The sequence below is a fragment of the Hetaerina americana genome, unplaced genomic scaffold (assembly GCF_022747635.1).
Source record: "Hetaerina americana unplaced genomic scaffold, ioHetAmer1.1.p SCAF_3, whole genome shotgun sequence".
In the NCBI taxonomy this organism is placed as follows: Eukaryota; Metazoa; Arthropoda; class Insecta; order Odonata; family Calopterygidae; genus Hetaerina; species Hetaerina americana.
In genome coordinates, this window is record NW_027286874.1 from 36776493 (window position 1) to 36791302 (window position 14810).

The following is a 14810-nucleotide window of genomic DNA, read 5'->3' on the forward strand; positions in this document are numbered from 1 at the left end:
GCTTTAAATTACTAAGAAGATATTTGAAAGGAGATCTCTCAAGTTAAAGCTTCTTGTGTGAACCTGAAAATTGTAAGAACCTCCTGAAGGCATCTTGCTTGTTTTGGAGCACAATTTGATTTTTAAAATTCAGGCTGAGAAGACATGAAGGGTTTAACATTATAGACTGAGCATCATAATTATTTGTAGTTGTACTGTGTCTGAATAATAACTGAAAAATAAGTATCAGAAGGAATTGATATTCAACAGGTCTTAATATTTGAAAGCCTTATAATCGTCAGTATGCTGAAGCTCCTGTATGAAGCCCCTGTATTGAAGCCCCTGAAGTTCCTTCTTTATTATAGTACTGATTAAATGGCTTGCAAATGCCACATAGCAGTTTAAAGAGTGATGTGTAGATATATAGGGTAAAAATAATATGTTAAGTTGTACATATGCTATACATATTATACTTAACAGCATGCCCGCCAACCTGTAAACCTTAATTTGATTCCCCTGGAAAGCTATTCAACACTGAAATTTTTTCTAATCCATGTTCTTTTAAGGGATGATTCGCTGTCAATTCTTACCTGTGTGGTGTACTTACTCGGTTATATTCATGTATACCTACTTCCAATCATACAACATATATTACATACCCAACATCACAATGAGACCCAATTGGTTATTTGTTATTTATAACATCTGCAGTCCCTAATTTTGAACCCAAGCATGAACTTGTTTGGGGAAGTGGAAAATTCTTGGAAGGTTAATATTACCGGGAAAATATGGAATTAGATATTTGGTAGGTGAACTCGCTGTTATACATGTATAGCAAACCAGATTTTGGAAATAAATTTGTTTCATTTACTTTTATTATTTATTTGTGAGATGCCTTTGTAGTTATTGCAAAGGTGAAGAATGTACAGTTTCTTGCATAGACTAATGTAGATTGTATACATAGTTTATTTTGTTTTCCCACAGATTTATTTGCATGCAAGTTGAAATCACGTAAACACACTAACCCATGTAATTTAAATGGAAACATTTTCAAGGTTAGATTTTTAAATGCTTTGGTAAAGATATTTTTTTAATCATATCAAATGATGTCCGTCTCTTTGAAATGCTGAGGTTCCTTATAGTTCATTTGGGTGTTCTTCCTTGGGTATTATTTTCTGAAGAACCACGTATATATTAACTTCTCCTTATGGTTCATTGGGGTCATCATCTTTGAGAATTATTTTTCGAAGAATCACGTAAATAATTACTCCTACTCCAATAATGCCTACTGACACCATTAACACAATACCCCATGCTGGAATTGAAGTTCCCTCTAGAATATAAATAGATGAAGAAGATGTAATAGATATTTTTATAAATCAACTATATAAATAATGACACAGTCAGTGGTCACCAGCATTTTTTTTTTTAGTCCAAAGACCAGTGGTGGGTAATCAATCCTATGGCCTTAAAACTTCACCATGTATCCTAAATATAGCAAACAAAATTTGCAGCCATTGGAATTATCACCCACAGCATTTGTTTAAGACTGAAGCACCTCAAACTTTCATGCTAAAATTATATTGGCGTGACCGTAATTTATGCTGGTTTATTAAGTAGGCTACTCAATTTTTATTTGAGTGGTTTATTAAGTAGGCCACTCGATTTTTATTTGAAGCACTTGCATTTTTAATATAAGCACATGCCCATGATATACTCAAAAACCCTCCATGGGTACTAAGCTGCCAATGCCTGCATCAGGAAAAAAGCATTGGCATCAAACTCGAAGTAATGAATGAGTAATGAAAAAGAGACTTGCATATGTATAATACAATGAAGTTCATTCATAGGAACATCCAGAAAATCCTGTTTTGCGATAGTAATTATTTTTCCAGATGCATTTATATAAATTGAATAGTCAAACTTTTCTTACAACAGTACTAAATAGGAACTTACTGTAATAAGTCCGGGTTATTGCCTTTCTTCCGAGGAGAATTTTTCTTCTTGCGTCCACTTCTTCCAAAAGCATGCTCATTATCACTGAGAAGGTATAATATGCATTAATCAACATTTATTTATTATTGGTATTTTTAGTAGTTATTATCCAAGCCATATTTGCTTGCGATATTATTTTCATGCTTAATTTTTTGTATTAAGAAGTAAAAGATAGTGAAATATGTATAAATTTTGATTTTTCTTTTTTCAATGAACTTTTTGTTAATTTAGTGATTGTCTTCCTTTCCTAAAGAAAAAACAATGAGCTGCTTTCGTAGGTTATGTAGCAAACTATATTTTATTTTATTTTTGCTGGCATATAATTTAAAATTGCAATGCAAAAATCAAAATTATTATTAAACTATTATGCTGTAGCCTCATTGAGATAGGGAAACTTTTTGCGAGTTCGTGTCTGCCCTTGATCATTACTTTTGGGTCTGTTAACTTTCTCATTATTTTTATGGTGAGTTAACACTTGGTATTACCATTACTGTTTTCCTAACAATCCAATTTTGTGGACTACTCATTAATTACAAAATGTGTTACATTCTAGAAATAAATTAATATTTGTTTATAATAAAAAAATTAATTCCAGCGTATATCCTTTATTACCTGTAACGGTGAGGCACTTGAGGCCTTAAAAAATTATATAGTATACCTTCTTTTAAACTGCAAATGTACATTTGTGGTTTTACCCTATATTGCTAAGAAACTGGCACTTGAATACCAGTTTTGAATAATCAAAGCCATACTCTTTAGAAGGCACAGGATGTGAGAAATACAAAGTTATGAGAGAAAAACAGGAAGTGAGAAGAGTTATTATTAATATATTGAAAAGGGCAAGATGGCATTGGGGTAACATGGAGGGGATAGGTCAGTCAGAGGAAAAATTTAAAGAAGTTCATGGAGATGGTAGTAAGACTAAAAGATCCTCACATTTGGTGAGTTGATTTTTCATCATTTACCATAGTAAGAGGATGCATTTACATATCTATTATTAGGATAAACTTGACTGATTATCATTTAAATTCTCCTTGAAGGTAAAACATTTTTTTCATCACAAATCTATTATGCTTATTCAGGAGCTTTATGAATCATGCCACAAATACCAGCAGCAATGAGTAACCATGAGCTACAAACTGAAGAAATTTGCTCAAAGCTGTGGAGCAAATTTTAAAGTGAACTAATTGCAATTAGAAGATCCTCTGAAAAGTGTACTTTTCACAACTGTTAGTGGGGATATCAAAAGCAAGAGCTCTATGGGACAAAAAATTCTTGCTAAAGCAGGGGAGAGACCAGTGGAGTGAATGCGTAGTTTTTTCTCCTCAGTCGGATCTTCCTCTCTATGAGGTGAGTTTAGAAAAGTTTTCTGTACATCTTTCTTATTTCTGAAAAATTTCTGTGTTTTAGGGTAAGACTGGAAACATTGAGTGGTCCTAACTGTGAAAGGCTCTTGACCTGAGCACATTATTTCATATGCCTTAAGGCTTTAGGAGACGTGAAGAATAATTCTATTGCGAAGATGGATGAAATCTTTCCTAATTATATTGTCTTGCATGAAAAAATGAAGTAAGCTAATTATAATAGAGACAATGACACAGTCCTGCACATAGGGCAACAAATAAAGCAAAAGAAGCATGGTGGAGGTTGCAGTGTGAAGATTTGGTAAGCTTGCAGAAGGGTGAAATTGGTGCGTTATACAGCAAGGTCAAATCACTATCTGGAAGTAAGAAGGAAAGATCTGTGCTAACAGTTAGAGATAAGTCTGGTAAGATAATAGTTGACACAGAAAAGATCCAAGAAAGATGGAAGGAATATATAGAAGCACTGTACGGTAAAGAACTTAGGCCAACAAGTTTAGACATAGAAAAGGAACATGATGTAGATAAAGATAGCTTAGGTCCAGACATACTCGACGATGAGATAGAAAGCGCATGAAGGGAGATGAAACCAAATAAGGCCGAGGGGGTAGATAGCATTCCTGTGGAACTACTAAAGTGTTAGGATTATGTGGGAGGAAGAGGCTATATGGGCTGATTCGTAGTATTTATGAGGACGGAATCTGGCCGGAAGACTTCATGAGGTCAGTGTTAGTTCCTTTTCCAAAAAAGATAAAGGCTCCATCATGTGAGGACTACAGAACAATAAGTTAGATATCCCATTCAGCTGAAGTTGTTCTCAGGATCATCAACAAAAGGTTAGAGAGTAGGGCAAATGATTACTTATGGATTGATCAGTTTGGGTTTAGTAAGCGGAGAGTTATGCATGATGCCATTGCAGTAATGAGATCACAAATAGATAGGAATATAGAATACAATCAGGGCATATTTGCCTGTTTTGTAGATTTCAAAAAAGCATTTGATAGAATTGGGAAAAAATAATAAGTATATTGAGGAAAATAGGAATAGATTGGAGGGACAGTTGGCAAATCTGCAATCTTTTTATGTCTCAGACTGCTCAGGTGCAAGTGGGGAATGGGTAGTCTGGATGGGCAATGTTAGGAAGAGGTGTAAGGCAGGGTTGCCCATTATCACTGTTGCTGTTCTACGTATAGTATGTGGAGGCTATGATTAAAGAGGTATGGAGAGTGAAGAGAGGGGTTTGTTGGGAGAAATCCTATGGAGGCAGAATTCATGGATGAAGGGCATATTGATCGGTGGTGGGATGTTGAAGACTGTAATAGAGGGGAGATTGTTAGGCAAACGAGGAAAGGGTAGGAACAGGATAGGGATGTTGGACGGGATGAAGGAATTACACGTAGATGAAGAGGGACCTGATGTAGAGTAGGTTGCTGGATTATGTTTTGTTAGGAGTCACAAAATATTGATTTGATAGTTGTGTTCATCCAAAAACCTACCTTAATGGGTAGATTACCTTATAATAATCATAATATGTGCTTTTAGTTGCTAGGAAGTTGTGATTAGAATTTGGTTTCCTTTGCCTCTGGCGATAGATGATTTAAATACAGAGTATGATCTACTGCCATACTGCAGGCCTAACTTTCTCTCCAAGATAATAGAGAATGAAAGCAGTGATTAGCAGGAATGAAAAATTAAGGGACGCGAAAGGGGATGAATTCAGTCCTGAGGATAATTTAAGGATGCCCATGAATTGTAACTTAAGGCTGTAGTCCTATGTAAACACTCAACACTATCTGTTTATCTCTATAAATAGTCACAATAATAGTGAACATTGGAAATAATCTGCTTATTTGGTAGTAGGTATTGCACCGTAGACATTAGTCAGTATTTTACAGTGCTTTCCCTTCTTAGTTGGTGAAGTAACTCTTACTGTACCTAGAACCCAAGGGAATGAAGGCCTAAAATAAAACAAAACATGTATAATAACCAAAGCAGAGTAAAGACAATTTAATTTTAGGTTACTTAAAGTATCTAATTTTTAGTGTGTTATTCAGCAACTTAAGGAAATGTTCTGATTTAATTCTAGGTGATGCCTCAGAATAATCTCAGTCGGGGCTTTTTCTGTGTTTTTATGAATACTAGAAATTTGTAGAACATTGTAGGTGGCAAATGGAAGGAACTGCCACTTGTCTTGTGAGATTTCATATGCTATAGGGTTTAATGCCAGAGAGACTCAGTTGTACTACTGAACTTAAGGTTAAAGGTTGTTAATTTTTATGTAATTTTCATTTTAACTCATTTCAAAATGAACTCGCCTTTGACAAATTCCAAAGAAACTGCGGGAGATGCCGCAACAGTAACTTTTAACGGAGTCATCCGCTAATGTGCATTTTAATGCAACAATTTCAGAGCGTAAAAATCATTCGCCTTGACTGGGACTCGAACCCAGATCCCTCAATATCCGGTCGAGTGCTTTAGCCACTTAAGCTACCGAGGCGTCCTCTTAAACTCTGAAATTTTGGGGCTTTTAAAGGAACTAGATGTTATGACGAAATACCGTACATACAATGTCACATGCATTCGTAGTCGTGCGCGAGGCGCCACTGTCCACGAGGTTAAAAGCCAACTTTAAACACGTATGGTGTTAGCACTCGATAGCAGTATAGTGTAAAGCACTCGACCGGATATTGAGGGATCTGGGTTCGAGTCCCAGTCAAGGCGAATGATTTTTACGCTCTGAAATTGTTGCATTAAAATGAACTCGCCTATTGCCTATGATTTGATGGTTTCATATCTCAGGCAATGAACGCATGTATTTAAAGATAGCAGGGAATCAGGTTGCTTCCCACCTTGGGGGCCTGGGTTTGAATCCTAGTGGTTGCAAAATTTTTCATCGATATCCCAATCCCTACTTACATGCTATACGTAGAGGACTTCAAGTGGGCAGTCTGTTAGGTGGGAGATTGAAATGCAGACCCCATGGCACCTTACATTAAAACTGGGCTAATTCTGATGCAGATTTTCTCTCAATCTTTCCCCATTCCCTGAACATCCTTCCTCTCAAAGTATCTACTTATTTCTTATGGTATGAAATGACCTTAGCTGTTGGTTGTTTACCCTAATAACTACTGCTTAACGTTAAAATGCTCAATTATTCCAATTGTCCAAAAATTCATTAATAGTTGATTCTATAAATGGCTGCGCTGGCTTCTAGCATAGAAACACTCCCATGCAGCAAAGTAACCAAAACATGTTGCTTTGCAGAGTGCAGAATAGCTCATACTATCATTATCTCGTACTTATGACTACTGGCAGAAAAAATGGACTGGGAAATTATTGGTAGGTGCTAATGTAATTGTGCATGTTGGGAAAAAACTTGTTTGGCTCTTGCATCATCATCAGTATTTCAATTTGAGGCTTGGTTTACTGCAGCCTGTATCTTTCCATTCTACTATATTTGAATGCAAGGCAAGGCTGCATATTCTAGGGAGAATAATGTGGTGGTTTCCTATTGCCTTCCGCATCGCAGTACTGCGACCAATACCGTGAACTTCACTCTCGCCCACGGCTGTGGTAGCTGATGCCAGGCTAATCCACTCGATCTGCGCCACCACTGTCTAATGGAGAAACTTGCCTTTCACCATGGGTTCAGGGTAGCTTTTAGTAGGAGTCTTATTTTTCTCGTTGTCTCATCGGAAACAACATTATTGTGTTTTTTCTGTTAAAGTGTGTGGTTGTCTCATTCCGAAAAACCATTTACAAATTTTTTCTAAGCTGGCTTAAGCATATACTTATCTATTTTATTTTTAAAGGTTGATAGACTATAATTACCATATACTGATATTTGTGACATAAGTGTTAGAACTTCAAAATGATTTTTCAATGCCTTCAGGAGTAAAATTATAGTCTAAATCTATTGTTAAAGTATTAAAAGTCATGACTTCAAGTTCATAAAAAGGAAAGTTATAAGTGAAATGCCTCAGCTGATGCAATTAGTTGGTGAGGTTTAGTTGTTTGATTGAACAGGTGTACCATTTGTGGTTTGAAGAATTTTCTAGCGCGTTGAAATGTTTCGGTTAAGGTGAATTATTTTCTTACTTACAGAGCGTCATTGTTGCCGTAACGGCTGCCCTCCGTAAGGTCTTCATCTTGGTCCTTTGAAAATTGTTATTAATAAAGGAAAGTTGCTGTATTAGTTTCAGCCAAAGGCCTGGGCTTCTACGTCTGTATCTATTCCTTTAGTGCCTATTCTCCCTGTTATCTTATCTTCGGGAGTGGCGCCTTATCTCTGAGTCATAACTACCAGGAATTTTTTAAGTCTTCCATTTTCGTCACAGGTATCTCAGAATAAACTTGGTTATCAATGAGTAATCTTTTAAAAGAAAAATACCGCAAAATTAACGAAGAGATATTTAGAAATAAAATTTTCGATGTGGAAGGGATATTATCATAGTCTGTATCACCCACGTTCTCTCATGGCCATTGCCGTCTGACTAAGAAAATTTGTAGTACTCACGTCAATTAGAAACTGCGGATCGGCCAAGTTGTTGTTAATTAAAACTAAGCCAATCGTATTTGAAGAAATCCTTTATTCAAGTTACAACGACTAAAACGTAGAACTGCTGATAGTTGGTATGAATACTCACGACAACGCAAAATCCAATTTGTCGTCACCGCATATCGGAGCGAAGGAGAGGCTCAAAGAGAGCCCGCAGAATAATGCATTTTTAACGAAATCGTGATCATCACCGTTTTGTGGGATGGAAGAAAGTTGGCACGGAAATGGCACGCGAAAATTAAAAGAAAGGCGGAATATGCTTGTGCATTGATGTTTGCGTGAATAATGTCGTACGATGATGTTATACTTCAACATTCCGTGTGATTGCCGAACTCATTACCGCGTACCACAACGATTTCGATGTTAGACTGAGCGCCCGAGGTGCAGTAGCACGGATGTGGGGCCGAGTGCGTAACAAATACAGGATGCGTTCCAAAGGTAATGCTTTTATTTTTTAAAAAGTATTTTTTGAACAGATTTGCACAAACACAGAAAATTCTTCAACGAACTGTCCTTGGGCCTCAACTCATTTTTTCCAGCGACTCTGCCATGACATTTGCGTGGGTAACATATCTTATGTAGGTAACGACAGAGCTGATCAGTTGAACCTTAACCTCGGGAACGAGAAAACTGACGATCCAGAATTAGGGACATCATAACATCAGCATAAGTCAGCACATCATCGGCAACATGTTATGACTTTAGTTCATCCGCATGTAACGAGGGAGAAGACTTCTGTCCGGTTGCTGTGGAATAGAATAAATAAAGGAGGATCGTTTTGGAAAGGAGATTGAGGATCAAGAAGCTTGAACCCAATTTTTACATCAATTATTCCTGATTACATTTTTTCCTAGCTCCATTCAGATGGCTGGGGGGTTATTATAAGTTTATGTCATTTTTTCAACTTTGGCTTGAAAGTAACACTACCCCTTTTAAATTACCCAACTATCCTGTATGCCGCATATCACATTAGCTGTCGGTCACCTCCCCTGTAATGTAATCTCGTAGCTAAGGGCTATTAAATGCAGCTATGAGTTTAAACTAACGGAATAAGGATATTAATTAAGGTAGGTTTAGTGAGAAAAAACCCTAACAATCGTGCATTTTTCAAGGTACATGGAATGTTAAGATGATGTTGAGGACAGGAAAATGAGAAAATATAAAGCGGGAGATGGATTGGGAAAATATAAATATTTTATGTCTGTGAGAGGCGTAGCGAAAGGATAGAGGGGATAACTGGATCGATAATTTTGGAGCAATAAAGGTTCAAGAGAGATGAAAAGAATACGTGGAAGATCTCTACAGTAAGGATAATGGACCAGCAAGTTTAGACTTGGAGTGAAAATATGATGTAGATGAGGATAGTTCAGGTCGAGGTATTATTGTTTGTGAGATAGAACGGGCTTAAACGGAATTGAAATTGTAGTAGTATTTTCGTTTATTTATATATGTACCCTGCAAGCCACCGCAAGGGTGTGTGGCAGGGGGTGAATACACACCAGACTAATTTTTACCCGAACATGACCTACCGTGGTCGGACAATTTTATTCTGATCCCTTATCGTGCTATTAGAAAAAAATGACATCTTAAATCTATCTGTTCTACTCCTCATATCTAATTTTATTGACCTGATCTCTCCTACCGTTGTACGATGAGGGTAATAATACATTATTAACAACCCTGCTAGAGAAACCTCCTTCCAATTTATGCAAGAGATTTAATTTGTAATTTAACCTTCGCTCCGTGAGTGATTCCCAGTCTAGCTGCTTAAATATTTTGGATAAGCTAAGATTATCATAACAACGCTTTTTAAATCTAGCTCCTCTACGATGCACGCGATCCGATTTCGCGAATTTATCCAACTTCGTGAGGATCCCTTATACTTGTAGCATATTCTAAATGAGGCCTAACCGGCGACAGATAACATTTCTCGTTGTCCTTTTCATCACATTTACCCAGTACTCTTCTAATAAATCCTAATTTTTTGTTAGCTTGTCCACATATTCCCCGTATGTGTTTCACCTAGGAGAGATGGTGAGTGAGGGTAACGCCTAGGTATCAAATTCCTTTTCGGTGATCAATGTCGTTAACGTAAAGAAGTAATAAAAGAGGTCCGTCAACACTTCCCTGGGGAACACCGAAGTACTCGTAATATACTACCTTGATCAAAAAGTTCCCGGAATAACCACCGTGTGCCGCTCCCATCGTTCCGATTTGAGTTCTGTTTTTTTTGTTAAATTGGTACATCTGTTGTTGATATTCCCTTTAAATCTTAGTGTCATAACTTGACATTTGCAAAAGTTACGTAGCCAAGAGTACATCTATCTCTGTGTGTGTTGGCGATTTTTTACAATTGCCGAAATGGATTTAAATTTGCAACAACGAACTTGTATTAAATTTTGCGTAAAAAACGGATTTAGTGGCGCACGGACGTTGGAAATGTTGGAAAAGTGTTTCGGCAACGATTCTCTAAAAAAAACGGTCGTTTACCAGTGGCACGAGCGGTTCAGAAGTGGTCGTGAGTCAATCGAAGATGATGAACGCAGTGGCAGACCATCGACATCGAAAGTCGGTGAAAAAATTGATAAAGTAAAAGAAATGTTGGTCAAACACCGCAAATTAACCATCAGAGAAATAGCGGAGGACTTGAACATTGCCTATGGATCCGCCCAAGACATTGTGGTTAATGATTTGGGTTTCCGTCGTGTAGCAGCAAAGTTGGTGCCGAAAGACCTCAATTTCATGCAAAAAAGAGACCGTGTTGACGTCGCAAAAGACATGATTTGCGAGGCTGAATCCGATCCCACATTCATCAAAAGGATCATTACTGGAGACGAGACGTGGGTTTATGAGTACGACACGCAATCCAGACATCAGGCAAGTGAATGGCGTTCACCAAATGAGCCGAGACCAAAAAAACCACGTCGTTTTCAGTCAAAAAAGAAGGCAATGCTGACGGTTTTCATGGATTACAACGGTGTAGTGCATCATGAATTTTTGCCAGAAGGCCAGACAGTAAACAAAGAGTATTATTTGGGCGTTATGAGACGTTTGCGTGAAGCAATTCGCCGAAAGAGACCAGAAATGTGGGCAGAAAACTCGTGGATTTTGCACCATGATAACGCACCGTCGCACAGTGCTATCATTATTCGTAATTTTTTGACGAAAAATGCAACAAATACCATCCAACAGCCACCGAATTCACCTGATTTGGCTCCCTGTGACTTCTTTCTGTTCAATCGAGTTAAAAAACCATTACGGGGAACGCGTTTTAGCAGCCGAGAGGAAGTAATGGAAAAATCGCAGGAAGCACTGATGGACATACCGAAAACCGAATATAAAAAATGTTTCGAGGATTGGATCAAGCGCTGGCATAAGTGTGTTGCAGTCGATGGGGATTACTTTGAAGGGGACAATATAGATTTAGATGAATAAACTTGTATTTTTAATTTTCTGAATACATTCCGGGAAATTTTTGATCAAGGTAGTATACTGCATTTGAGCTAACTCCATCTAATAATACATGTTGTACCCCACCATTAGAAAAGTCTTTAATCCAACCCCGGATATTTTTATTAATGCCGTACGCTTTTAGCTTTGCGAGTAGTTTAGTATGAGGTACTTTGTTGAAGGCTTTCTTAAAATCTAGAAAATAGCGTCCCCTGCAACATTGCTCTCTCCCGAAGTAAGAATATCGTGAATAAAAAGTGCAAGTTGCCTCTCGCACGATCTACCTTTTTGGAAACCGTGCTGATTTTTCATAAATAACTTCTGATTATCGAGGTGTCTTACCTCGATAATCAATCGAACTAGTAACTATATGCTCCAGAACCTTGCACGTAATGGATGTGAAGGAAAAATATTGGTTTGCTAGGTTCCTCCTTGTACCTGTTTTTGAATATCGGCGTTACGTTAGCCGTTTTCCAATCTCTAAGAACCTTGTGATCTACCAGCGACTTCTTATGTATTATTTCTAGATACGGCGCAATTTCCGAAGCTAGATCCTCAAATATACGAGCGGGTATTTCATCGGGCCTGGAAGATATATTGGGCTTAATATTTTTCAACAAACGTAGTAGTAGATTTAGGGTAGGCGACTGACAGCTGAGGTCATTTGCAGGGAATTGAAATCAAACACAGCAGTGCGGATAGATAAAACAGCCCCTCAGAAATACTCAATGGTTTAGGAAATTGTGGATGGAAGAAAATTTGTAGAATAATTCGTAGTATACGTATATGATGAAGGAATTTGGCTGTATGATTTCGTGAAGTCAGTATTAGATCCTTTGTCAAAAAAGAGATACGCAGCCGTGCGGACTATAGAAACATTAGTTAAATTTCCCATGCAGCTAAGTTGGTACTTCACATGAAGTAGATTTCAAGAAGGATTTCGATATCGTGGATTCGGTAGAATAAATTAGTCTATTGCAGAAAATAGCAGTATATGTATTTGATGGATGGGCCACTTATCCGCAACATACACATTTTTAGCAGCTCGGTTGTGAGTGGAATGGAGAATTGGGATGGACAGTGCTAGGAAGAGGGGTAAGACCGAAGTGCCCTCTATCATCGGCTCTTTTCAACGTATACGTGGTGGTTAGGGCAAAAGAAGCACGGGAAGAACTGGGGATAGTAATCATAGTCGGCGGGGAATTCATAAAATCATGTTTGCGGATGACCAAGTTTTATTTGGCCTAGCAGCCAAAGTTTTAAAATCATTGCGTGTGGTTCAATCAATTCAATCAATGGGAATAAATGTAAACAAAACAAGCATTATTAGATTTTCGATAAACGTTGACAAAAGAGGATACAAATAAGAGCAAGTGTCATTTTCTTTAATCTTTTATGTGTTTTGGACCAAGATGGTCAGTTAAAGGAACTAAAGAAGAAGAATTGCGTTCGACGAAGAGCTTTCACTAGAATGATGGAATTGATGACTGGTTAAGTAGGATGGTAACATGACTAGTGAACATTTTATTATGCAGTGTGGTTGGTCCCGGCTCGTTAACTTAGCCGTTGAAGCAAGGTGATAGGCGTAGATTTGAGCCTTTTGAAACGCTGGTGTGGAGTAGAATGGAAAAGGTAAAATGGATGGAAAGGAAAACCAACGAAGTATTAGGCATGGTGGGATAAGGTATTTCTGGAAGCCATCCAAATGAAGCAGGAATATGCTGTAGAGCATTTTGATTGGCGATAAAATGCTTCAGTTTGTGGAAGGGGGAGGACGTTTCGCAGGAGGGGTAGTGGGAAGAAAAGAGTATGCATGTTGGATGTAATGAAAGGAGGTAGAACGTGCACGGAATTGAAGTGGGTTTTGTTTTGTATGGCGTCACATTGTATCGAGTTTAGTTAGGATAAAACATTCAGCGGTGGTTATTCAGTCCATCTAAAACCTACCTCTGACGTAGTGTACCTGATGATGTTGTCACGTTCAGGCAGATGTGACATGGGGACAATACCCTTCTTGTTTGTTCCTAGCCAGTGTTAATATCGGCTTCGAGAATTCTTGCAGTGATCGTCTATGTGGGCTACTCCAAATAAACAAAGGATGGACTTATCAAAGGTATTGTGTGTTTATTGAAGGTGGGCGACTTTGCAATTGGGTCGATTATTTCGCTTGAAATGTGATAAAGTTGAAGTTTTACACATTGTAATTATCTCACCGGTAACAACTAAAACATGTCGTAAATACGTGCAACGTATTCGGTCTCTATAGACGATTAACGCATGTTCTGCTGACCGGTCGGGCTCTTCGCTGTTCTCTTGGTGCCTTCATTATGAGGGCTTTTGACGATGGTTTCCTACCGTTGCGCCATGAGGGAAGTTGGAAACAAAAACTTCTGGGAGGTCTTCCTTTTCGGAAATTGCAGCGAATTTTCAGTGCTCACAGTGCTGGCGAAGATATTAAAAAATCAATAATTATTAATATGGAATACCTGTCATAAATATCCCCAATCGTTGCTTCGTCATACCAGAAATACTATAAATAATACTCATAATAAGGTTATTGCGAAATACAAAGCCAAATTTTTAAATTAAACCAGGGAGTATCGTCAAATGTAGTAGGTTGAACTAACCGTCTGGAGAGTGTGAAAATTGCCAAATTAGTAGGAAAGTAAGACGAGTTCGTATTTTATCAATTCTGGTCAATATGATACCCATTTGTCTCTCAGTGCCTTACCATATCATTCGTTTTAATTTGGTGGCAAATTCTGTTTGTCCTTCCTGCACCAATCAAATTGGGTAGAGTAGTTGTTGGTCTAGTAAACACCGCTGGGGATCTTGTTCATGTAGCATGAAGTTGCTTGAAGAATAAACATTTTAAGTTGTTAATTTACAACGTGAGAAATTGAAGGAGGTAAGGCAAAAGGCTGCCAGGAGTAAAAATTGGCGGTGAAATGCTGGAGACTAGAGAGAGAATATTAGGCTGAGGTAGGGCTATTAGGATAGGTACATGTAAATTGGCTGGAGTGAAGTGGGGCAGAAAGTGTATGGAATATAAGAAGGTAGCATTCATTGGCATTCAAATGATTACGGTAGTTTTTGGGCACTGTATATATGGGCACTGCAAAGTATAATGAAAAATTGCCTTCCTCCTCCTAGCTAAACAACCTGAAATCTGACAATGCAATAAGCAACACTACCTTCCTCACTTCATTCCATCTAACATGCCCATCCACTCTTGCCTATCATTCCCCCATCTATCATGACCTTCAATATACCATTGCCAGACAAAATTTTCTCAAACTGTGAAGGACATAGTTCTGAGGGAATGTTGGGTATCCCATGGTTTTATTTCATTTCAATTCCCTTAATGTCCTTTTTATCTTACGATTGAGTAAGCCTGGACCTAAGCTAACCTGATTTATGTCATTCTCTTCCTATATTTGTATATCCATTCCATCTCTTGAATCTTT

At 37.8% G+C, this 14810-nt stretch overlaps 1 long non-coding RNA gene across 1 annotated transcript; it reads right to left on the reverse strand.

Moving 5' to 3' along the window:
• Positions 1-914: 914 nt before the first annotated feature.
• Positions 915-7664, reverse strand: LOC139690888 (uncharacterized). The gene is made up of 3 exons (XR_011701520.1): positions 7438-7664; positions 1936-2019; positions 915-1312 (listed from the first exon to the last, which is right to left on the reverse strand). It is a non-coding gene; the product is annotated as an uncharacterized lncRNA (long non-coding RNA).
• Positions 7665-14810: the final 7146 nt, after the last annotated feature.